Source organism: Pseudophryne corroboree, chromosome 10 (assembly GCF_028390025.1).
Source record: "Pseudophryne corroboree isolate aPseCor3 chromosome 10, aPseCor3.hap2, whole genome shotgun sequence".
NCBI classification, from domain to species: Eukaryota; Metazoa; Chordata; class Amphibia; order Anura; family Myobatrachidae; genus Pseudophryne; species Pseudophryne corroboree.
Window position 1 is genome coordinate 247,718,792 of NC_086453.1, and position 9,424 is coordinate 247,728,215.

A 9,424-nucleotide genomic window follows, 5' to 3' on the forward strand; every position below is an offset into this window, starting at 1 on the left:
ATTTTTAGTCATAAAATTTGCACCGAGGTCGCTGTGTGAGTAAGATAAGCGACCCTAGTGGCCGACACAAACACCGGGCCCATCTAGGAGTGGCACTGCAGTGTCACGCAGGATGTCCCTTCCAAAAAACCCTCCCCAAACAGCACATGACGCAAAGAAAAAAAGAGGCGCAATGAGGTAGCTGTGTGAGTAAGATTAGCGACCCTAGTGGCCGACACAAACACCGGGCCCATCTAGGAGTGGCACTGCAGTGTCACGCAGGATGGCCCTTCCAAAAAACCCTCCCCAAACAGCACATGACGCAAAGAAAAAAAGAGGCGCAATGAGGTAGCTGTGTGAGTAAGATTAGCGACCCTAGTGGCCGACACAAACACCGGGCCCATCTAGGAGTGGCACTGCAGTGTCACGCAGGATGTCCCTTCCAAAAAACCCTCCCCAAACAGCACATGACGCAAAGAAAAAAAGAGGCGCAATGAGGTAGCTGTGTGAGTAAGATTAGCGACCCTAGTGGCCGACACAAACACCGGGCCCATCTAGGAGTGGCACTGCAGTGTCACGCAGGATGTCCCTTCCAAAAAACCCTCCCCAAACAGCACATGACGCAAAGAAAAAAAGAGGCGCAATGAGGTAGCTGACTGTGTGAGTAAGATTAGCGACCCTAGTGGCCGACACAAACACCGGGCCCATTTAGGAGTGGCACTGCAGTGTCACGCAGGATGTCCCTTCCAAAAAACCCTCCCCAATCAGCACATGATGCAAAGAAAAAGAAAAGAAAAAAGAGGTGCAAGATGGAATTGTCCTTGGGCCCTCCCACCCACCCTTATGTTGTATAAACAAAACAGGACATGCACACTTTAACCAACCCATCATTTCAGTGACAGGGTCTGCCACACGACTGTGACTGATATGACGGGTTGGTTTGGACCCCCCCCAAAAAAGAAGCAATTAATCTCTCCTTGCACAAACTGGCTCTACAGAGGCAAGATGTCCACCTCATCATCACCCTCCGATATATCACCGTGTACATCCCCCTCCTCACAGATTATTAATTCGTCCCCACTGGAATCCACCATCTCAGCTCCCTGTGTACTTTGTGGAGGCAATTGCTGCTGGTCAATGTCTCCGCGGAGGAATTGATTATAATTCATTTTAATGAACATCATCTTCTCCACATTTTCTGGATGTAACCTCGTACGCCGATTGCTGACAAGGTGAGCGGCGGCACTAAACACTCTTTCGGAGTACACACTTGTGGGAGGGCAACTTAGGTAGAATAAAGCCAGTTTGTGCAAGGGCCTCCAAATTGCCTCTTTTTCCTGCCAGTATAAGTACGGACTGTGTGACGTGCCTACTTGGATGCGGTCACTCATATAATCCTCCAACATTCTATCAATGTTGAGAGAATCATATGCAGTGACAGTAGACGACATGTCCGTAATCGTTGTCAGGTCCTTCAGTCCGGACCAGATGTCAGCATCAGCAGTCGCTCCAGACTGCCCTGCATCACCGCCAGCGGGTGGGCTCGGAATTCTGAGCCTTTTCCTCGCACCCCCAGTTGCGGGAGAATGTGAAGGAGGAGATGTTGACAGGTCGCGTTCCGCTTGACTTGACAATTTTCTCACCAGCAGGTCTTTCAACCCCAGCAGACTTGTGTCTGCCGGAAAGAGAGATCCAAGGTAGGCTTTTAAATCTAGGATCGAGCACGGTGGCCAAAATGTAGTGCTCTGATTTCAACAGATTGACCACCCGTGAATCCTTGTTAAGCGAATTAAGGGCTCCATCCACAAGTCCCACATGCCTAGCGGAATCGCTCCGTGTTAGCTCCTCCTTCAATGTCTCCAGCTTCTTCTGCAAAAGCCTGATGAGGGGAATGACCTGACTCAGGCTGGCAGTGTCTGAACTGACTTCACGTGTGGCAAGTTCAAAGGGCATCAGAACCTTGCACAACGTTGAAATCATTCTCCACTGCGCTTGAGACAGGTGCATTCCACCTACTATATCGTGCTCAATTGTATAGGCTTGAATGGCCTTTTGCTGCTCCTCCAACCTCTGAAGCATATAGAGGGTTGAATTCCACCTCGTTACCACTTCTTGCTTCAGATGATGGCAGGGCAGGTTCAGTAGTTTTTGGTGGTGCTCCAGTCTTCTGTACGTGGTGCCTGTACGCCGAAAGTGTCCCGCAATTCTTCTGGCCACCGACAGCATCTCTTGCACGCCCCTGTCGTTTTTTAAAAAATTCTGCACCACCAAATTCAAGGTATGTGCAAAACATGGGACGTGCTGGAATTTGCCCATATTTAATGCACACACAATATTGCTGGCGTTGTCCGATGCCACAAATCCACAGGAGAGTCCAATTGGGGTAAGCCATTCCGCGATGATCTTCCTCAGTTGCCGTAAGAGGTTTTCAGCTGTGTGCGTATTCTGGAAAGCGGTGATACAAAGCGTAGCCTGCCTAGGAAAGAGTTGGCGTTTGCGAGATGCTGCTACTGGTGCCGCCGCTGCTGTTCTTGCGGCGGGAGTCCATACATCTACCCAGTGGGCTGTCACAGTCATATAGTCCTGACCCTGCCCTGCTCCACTTGTCCACATGTCCGTGGTTAAGTGGACATTGGGTACAACTGCATTTTTTAGGACACTGGTGAGTCTTTTTCTGACGTCCGTGTACATTCTCGGTATCGCCTGCCTAGAGAAGTGGAACCTAGATGGTATTTGGTAACGGGGGCACACTGCCTCAATAAATTGTCTAGTTCCCTGTGAACTAACGGCGGATACCGGACGCACGTCTAACACCAACATAGTTGTCAAGGCCTCAGTTATCCGCTTTGCAGCAGGATGACTGCTGTGATATTTCATCTTCCTCGCAAAGGACTGTTGAACAGTCAATTGCTTACTGGAAGTAGTACAAGTGGGCTTACGACTTCCCCTCTGGGATGACCATCGACTCCCAGCAGCAACAACAGCAGCGCCAGCAGCAGTAGGCGTTACACGCAAGGATGCATCGGAGTAATCCCAGGCAGGAGAGGAATCGTCAGAATTGCCAGTGACATGGCCTGCAGGACTATTGGCATTCCTGGGGAAGGAGGAAATTGACACTGAGGGAGTTGGTGGGGTGGTTTGCGTGAGCTTGGTTACAAGAGGAAGGGATTTACTGGTCAGTGGACTGCTTCCGCTGTCACCCAAAGTTTTTGAACTTGTCACTGACTTATTATGAATGCGCTGCAGGTGACGTATAAGGGAGGATGTTCCGAGGTGGTTAACGTCCTTACCCCTACTTATTACAGCTTGACAAAGGGAACACACGGCTTGACACCTGTTGTCCGCATTTCTGGTGAAATACCTCCACACCGAAGAGCTGATTTTTTTGGTATTTTCACCTGGCATGTCAACGGCCATATTCCTCCCACGGACAACAGGTGTCTCCCCGGGTGCCTGACTTAAACAAACCACCTCACCATCAGAATCCTCCTGGTCAATTTCCTCCCCAGCGCCAGCAACACCCATATCCTCCTCATCCTGGTGTACTTCAACACTGACATCTTCAATCTGACTATCAGGAACTGGACTGCGGGTGCTCCTTCCAGCACTTGCAGGGGGCGTGCAAATGGTGGAAGGCGCATGCTCTTCACGTCCAGTGTTGGGAAGGTCAGGCATCGCAACCGACACAATTGGACTCTCCTTGTGGATTTGGGATTTCGAAGAATGCACAGTTCTTTGCTGTGCTGCTTTTGCCAGCTTGAGTCTTTTCATTTTTCTAGCGAGAGGCTGAGTGCTTCCATCCTCATGTGAAGCTGAACCACTAGCCATGAACATAGGCCAGGGCCTCAGCCGTTCCTTGCCACTCCGTGTCGTAAATGGCATATTGGCAAGTTTACGCTTCTCCTCCGACAATTTTATTTTAGGTTTTGGAGTCCTTTTTTTTCTGATATTTGGTGTTTTGGATTTGACATGCTCTGTACTATGACATTGGGCATCGGCCTTGGCAGACGACGTTGCTGGCATTTCATCGTCTCGGCCATGACTAGTGGCAGCAGCTTCAGCACGAGGTGGAAGTGGATCTTGATCTTTCCCTAATTTTGGAACCTCAACATTTTTGTTCTCCATATTTTAATAGGCACAACTAAAAGGCACCTCAGGTAAACAATGGAGATGGATACTAGTATACAATTATGGACTGCCTGCCGAGTGCAGACACAGAGGTAGCCACAGCCGTGAACTACCGTACTGTACTGTGTCTGCTGCTAATATAGACTGGTTGATAAAGAGATGTCTATGTAACTATGTATGTATAAAGAAGAAAGAAAAAAAAACCACGGTTAGGTGGTATACAATTATGGACGGACTGCCTGCCGAGTGCAGACACAGAGGTAGCCACAGCCGTGAACTACCGTACTGTACTGTGTCTGCTGCTAATATAGACTGGTTGATAAAGAGATGTCGTAGTAGTATGTATGTATAAAGAAGAAAAAAAAACCACGGTTAGGTGGTATACAATTATGGACGGACTGCCTGCCGAGTGCAGACACAGAGGTAGCCACAGCCGTGAACTACCGTACTGTGTCTGCTGCGACTGGATGATAAATGATATAAAAAATATATATATATCACTACTGCAGCCGGACAGGTATATATTATATATTATATAATGACGGACCTGCTGGACACTGTCTGTCAGCAGAATGAGTTTTATTTTTATAGAATAAAAAAAACAACAACACACAAGTGAAGTCACACGACGAGTGTTTAACTTTTTCAGGCAATCACAATATAAGTATACTACTAACTATACTGGTGGTCAGTGTGGTCAGGTCACTGGTCAGTCACACTGGCAGTGGCACTCCTGCAGCAAAAGTGTGCACTGTTTAATTTTAATATAATATTATGTACTCCTGGCTCCTGCTATAACCTATAACTGGCACTGCAGTGCTCCCCAGTCTCCCCCACAATTATAAGCTGTGTGAGCTGAGCAGTCAGACAGATATATAATATATATAGATGATGCAGCACACTGGGCTGAGCCTGAGCAGTGCACACAGATATGGTATGTGACTGAGTCACTGTGTGTATCACTTTTTTCAGGCAGAGAACGGATATATTAAATAAACTGCACTGTCTGGTGGTCACTCACTATATAATATTATGTACTCCTGGCTCCTGCTATAACCTATAACTGGCACTGCAGTGCTCCCCAGTCTCCCCCACAATTATAAGCTGTGTGAGCTGAGCAGTCAGACAGATATATAATATATATAGATGATGCAGCACACTGGGCTGAGCCTGAGCAGTGCACACAGATATGGTATGTGACTGAGTCACTGTGTGTATCGCTTTTTTCAGGCAGAGAACGGATATATTAAATAAACTGCACTGTCTGGTGGTCACTCACTAGTAAACTCTCTGCACTCTCTACACTTCTACAGTACTCCTCCTAGTCCTAAGCTCCAGTAAATCTCTCTCTCTTATAATCTAAATGGAGAGGACGCCAGCCACGTCCTCTCCCTATCAATCTCAATGCACGTGTGAAAATGGCGGCGACGCGCGGCTCCTTATATAGAATCCGAGTCTCGCGAGAATCCGACAGCGTCATGATGACGTTCGGGCGCGCTCGGGTTAACCGAGCAAGGCGGGAGGATCCGAGTCTGCTCGGACCCGTGAAAAAAACCATGAAGTTCGGGCGAGTTCGGATTCAGAGAAACCGAACCCGCTCATCTCTATTGGAAATATCACCTCCTCTTATACTAATTCCACCAATTCAATAGCTTTAAATGCTTATTCTTCAGGATTTGAATTGTGATGTGTTGCGAGATGTTTGGAGACTCTGTGACTTTTCACATGTTTTTGACATTGTGGATATTCTCCATAATTCTCAGCCTTTGGAATCTTTTTGTTTTTCCCCCATATTAATTTTTGCAGGTACACTCCAATAAAGGTATAACAGAATATTGCCGTCCATAATGCCCTTGAGCTTAAATTCTTTACTTTCACAGGTATCACATGTTTCTTTTGTAAGCAATGGGTTATTCTTTGCACCCACGGGGGATTGAATAATGGATTAAATGTAAGACATTTATTGACTTAAACATATTATATATATATATATATATATATGTATATATAGATAAATATATAAAACCACAGCACTCGCCACCAGAAGTGGGGTGCAATGTCTGCACTCACCACTCATAGTGTGGGGTGCATGTATCCCATGGCCACCTACTTAAATATATGCAAACATAAAATTCAGCACTCACCATAGCAATTTCACTTATCCTCACAACATCAATAAATAAATGATGGGGGTTTAGTTAGTGAATTGGCCAATACACAGAAGCCTGCAAACTGATTGCCAAGGAACCCCACCTTCATGCAGGTCCTACACTATCACAGAGTCTTAAAAATTAAAACCTGGCAACTGTATCACACATAATATATCTGCAAATATGCCTAATTGGTTTAATGTGTACCTGCCACATACCTTATGGCTTTTAAAGGTACACTAGTCACCTGACACTGGCTGATACATTACTAAGGAACAGCTGACATGGGTTTAGGACAATTGAGTTTGAGCCAGTGTCAATATCAGTCAATATAGCTCTTCAATCAAAATACTCAATAAATTCTGGAGTAACATCGCCTTAAGTGCACCTGGAAAGTGTGGAGAAGACACTGTCCAAGATTTAGAAAAAACTTTTTTAGCTATTGTCAAGACTAGAATGACAAACATTACAAATTCATTATATACGTAATGGACAACTCTCAAAATTACAACAAAACATTGCAAGAGTGTCACATCTGAGAGGTAAATAAATAACAAGAAATGAATGGTAGTACATGTTACCAGAATTTTGTGATTTTCTGGCGTTCCCAAAATTGATGAAAGAAGCTGGACCTAGAGTGTTTGCACTTGAGACATGATCCAGACAGAAGGGCCTATTTACTAAACCTTGGAGAGAGATAAAGTGGACGGAGATAAAGTACCGACCAATCAGCCTCTAACTGCCATGTTACGGGCTGTGTTTAAAAAATGATGGTTAGGAGTTGGTTGATTGATACTTTATCTCTGTCAACTTTATCTCTTTCCAAGGCTTAGTAAATAGACCCTTCAGTCTCTGTCATATGTCTCATTTGCCCCTGAGATATATATGCTCTCTATAAGGTTTTAAAATGAACATCTTAAAGTATAGAATGTATAATAGACATAGTTTTGTCATAGTAAATAGTTAGATATAGATTTAAAATCTACTAGCAGTACCACTAAACAAATCTGTAATCAAATAACAAGTTGTGTAAGGTGGTGTGCCTGAGAGTGTCTGAGGATGGGGAAATAACAGAAGGAGACTAAGGGGGACATGTACTAAGCAGTGATAAAAGTGGAGAAGTGATCCAGTGGAGAAGTTGCCCATGGCAACCAAGCAGCATTGATGTAACATTTATAATTTGCACACTATAAAAGTATACAGAGTAGCTGATTGGTTGCCATGGGCAACTTTCCACTTTTATCACTGCTTAGTACGTATCCCCCTAAGTATAGTATCTGGCCTGTAGGTACATATAAAAGTGTGATTGTGGGAGATTTTTTTTCATGCAGCGAAGTGAAAGTCAGCATTTTGTAATCTTAGCAAAAATAAGGGGAAAAGTTAATTTATAAAGATTCTCAATAACAGAAGGAATATAAATACCAATATATTTAAAACTGTGAGAAGAAATTTTAAAAGGTTGAGCTATAAAAGGGTTATTGTGAAAAATATTATGACCAGACATAGGCATCAGTTACTGTAAGTCTTATCAAAATGAAACCTATACTTTGCAAAATAAACAAATTTAGTAATCAAGTCAAGAATAGAATGGAGTAACATTTCAGATTTAGACATAAATAACATTATGTTGTAATGTTAAAATCACCCCCCAATTATCAAATAGAAATCTACAGTACATGTGTATGTAGCTTAGTGAGCAATTTTTAGAACAGGGAGATGGAAGAAGAGCTTGCTCTGTCCACTCCACGCATTGACCCGGTATTGCAGTACCTCCGGGACCGGTGCACAAAAAAAAAAAAAATTCTTAATATAAATGTTAGGAGATATAAATTACAGAATACAGTTGTGTCTGCATACAGTGTTGCTGCCAAGTGCCCACAATGCAGCTTGCGGATTGTGGCATAGCAGAAGCACGCATACCCACGCACCTGCTATGCATTTGCTTACAATGGGAGACCCGCCAGCGCAATTCACTGCTGCCTCCCACAGCAACAAGTGTGGCAACACACCAGGCTAAAGAGTAACACTATCAGGGGAGGTTCCAGAGGTAGGGCTGCAGCTCAGTTCAAAATTCAAAAAGGGGAGCGACACCAACTGCCAGTGAGTCAGTTTGAAATGGCAGTTGGTAAGTGACAGTTGGTGTGGCTCCCCTATTTAAAATTTGAACTGACCTGCAGCCCCTCCTCTGGAGCCACCACTGATAACTATTCATATTGATGTCATCCACAATGGTGCATTCATCATTTAAATACAAATCAAATACAGTATGTCCTACAAAATCATTTACATCAGCTACAGTTTTTAATACAGAGCAAATAAAAAATCAAGTAAGTAACATAAAAGATGGATAAAGTTTTATTATCTCTGATATTGTGTAGTAGATAAATAAAAAATAAGAGTGCATACAGTATTTTCTTACTCTTCAGTGAATAAATCCTCTGCATGTAACAAGATCTACTTTGGATTTAGCATGATTTATTAACTATATGTGTAATAATGATAATAGCTAATTTAAACATAAATTGGAAGCATGGATTTATGTTGCTTAATTTAATAAATCCAGTAATCTATATAATAAAATCAACATCAGATTAACATTTTGCCATCACACTGAAATCTAATGCCAGTTCATATGAACTCTAACCACTGGCTTATCTATAATGGGTGCAGTGTGTGAGGAGCACATGGGCCGCTGAGTCCAGGGGGGGCCACACCTCAAACGCTGCATCCATTTTTTTTTATACTCACACCTCCGGAGACCCGCGCTGACATCTGCAGTGCAGTTAAATCAGTGGCAAAATTGCACAGCGACCATGTACACGGAGTTCTAGAGAAATCACTGGAAAAATGTCCGCTGTGACATTTACCAGGAGATCTGCGCATGTGCAGTAGAGTCTGAGCCCTCTAGTGCTCAGACTCTCAGCGCTGTCAACAGAGAGGAGGGTGCCCAAATGGAGGAGGCTGCACATGGGCCTCCTTCTTTATTAAAGTGCCTCTTACTATAACCCTTCCCATCTTTTTCAGAGATGCACAGGAGAGAGTGCAAGGGTAGGGATACAGTGGAGGAGTGAGAAGTGAAAGGAAGAAAGCGTTGAGGTGGGGAACAAAGAGAAAATGGGTAGTGAAGAGTGAGAGAGGTTGAGAGAATATATAAAGAGCAGAGAGTG

At 44.2% G+C, this 9,424-nt stretch overlaps 1 pseudogene; it reads left to right on the plus strand.

Annotated features, from left to right (window-relative positions):
- Positions 1-7,955: 7,955 nt before the first annotated feature.
- Positions 7,956-8,042, plus strand: LOC134967803 (U2 spliceosomal RNA; annotated as a pseudogene).
- Positions 8,043-9,424: the final 1,382 nt, after the last annotated feature.